We start from the raw sequence: 1,985 nt of genomic DNA, 5'->3' as shown, positions 1-1,985 counted from the left end.
TTTGGTCTCTGTGTGAGTGACCTCTGTTTAAGGCAGGAAAATAGCTGAAGAGCAGCAGCTGTACTACTTCATCACTGCAATCGCACAGAGCCAGGATCCCCTTTATTTGACTGGAAAATCAAGCCCCATACGTCCAGCATCACCAGGCTTGAGTGTGGATAACTGAAATGTGCGGGTTTTTCACTCACACCCAGCCCACCTCTGCTATAACGCTCCCACCTATGGCTACACACATTTATCTGTCACTACTGGATACCAGGTCACCCTGTTTGATAAAGCTTGACCTCTTTCTCAGCCAGCTATCTCGATTAAAAATAATAATAAATACTAATGCATTAAGATTTTTTTTCCTCAGATGAAGATTAATTGAACTCTGGCTGTGAGCTCCTACCTAGAGAAGAAAAGGACAAGAAAGCATTCGAAGTGCAGCCAAGCAATTTGGCAGACAGCACTGCGTAAAGCGCTCAGGCTTACATGGTCTTGTTAGGAAGCAAGCAATACTTTTATTATGTTCAGCCTCAAAAGGAAAACTAATGATTAACTTAATACCACATTTATTTTTAGATAGCACTGCAAGAATGCACATCACCTTACAGACACATAAAAGATGATGCTGGCCTGCCACAGGGCGCTTACATTTCAGCTTTGACAAACACGCCACAAAACAAAAATCTTGGGGACAGGAAGAAGTGGAGGCTGTCAGGTTGAAAGGGGGGGACATCTAAAAAAAAAACAGGAAGGGGGAGATTATTCCAAGAATAAAAAGCAAGTTGCAGAGGGTCAGGCACTAGGAAGAGGACAACAGCATGGAGCACAGCACACCTGATAAAAACAGATTGCGCAGAGACAGGCAGAGCCGCACAGGTAGAAAAACAAGCTGTAGGGTTTATAATTAATGTGTCGGAATGCATCTACACAATACATCATTGTTTCAGCTATTTCCAGAGATTATAATGGTGACATGTCATCAGGAGCGTCTTTTTTTTTTTTTTTTTTTAATTGTCAATGTTGGGTTTGTTTTTTTTTCAGGCCCTTCCCATCAGTAACCTTAGTGTAATATTATTTTCTATTATGAATCACTTTGCACTTCTAAACTGGGACATAGGGAAATAGCAAGAGCTTTGCAGATGCAGGGAAAAAAATGCTCAAAGCAGAAATTTAACAAAACTTGAAGATTTTCTTTTTCCCTTGCAGTATCTGCTTTATATTTTGTGGCATATTTCCCAAACCCATCAGACTATCAAGAGGGAAATTTCTTACTTTAAAACATTTTAGTGATTTACTGTCTTAGTTAAAAATCTCGTTATCCTACAATTTTCCTTTGTAGACAGAGCATGAAGAGCTCAGGTTTTGTTGTGGACATTAAACATTTCACTTGTAGCTGTGTTGCAGTTAAGTGGGACTCCCAGCAAGACTTGTTCTTTTCTTATTTTTGTACACCTGTCCAGTTACATCTTAAGGATCCAGATACTCTGTCAGCAACTGAATACAGTTACAAGTCCTGATCAGAAAAAACACCACAGATATTCTGTGCTACTCTTAATGGCAACATGCACTGCTTGTTGATGTACTTTGTAGATTATTGATGGGACTTAGGTAGTGACAAATTAGTGAAAGGAAAAAGCAATCACCCTTCCTTCCCCATTCAGTTTTTCTAATAAAATAAAATAAGATAATAATAATAATAAAAATATTAAATGCATCACCTTTACACAGCAACATCCCTGATGGACGGTTTCTACAAATGGCAGGCACCTACAGCTTAGGTTTCTGCTTCATTACATTCAGGTAGGGATGCTCGTACTGAGGAGGTGAGGCTTTTTCCATGACTACCTCCTCGCCCTTCTAATACGAGTGATAGGGAAAGGGGCATGGAAAAGCCCTACCAATTCAAGCATCTAGGAATAATGAAACTACTTCAACACATTGACCTACATTTGAGTTATAGAGGTAAATTCGTTATTGATCTAATTTATGTGGCTCTC

Source organism: Anas platyrhynchos, chromosome 20 (genome assembly GCF_047663525.1).
Source record: "Anas platyrhynchos isolate ZD024472 breed Pekin duck chromosome 20, IASCAAS_PekinDuck_T2T, whole genome shotgun sequence".
NCBI classification, from domain to species: Eukaryota; Metazoa; Chordata; class Aves; order Anseriformes; family Anatidae; genus Anas; species Anas platyrhynchos.
Note: the sequence above shows the minus strand (reverse complement) of the source record.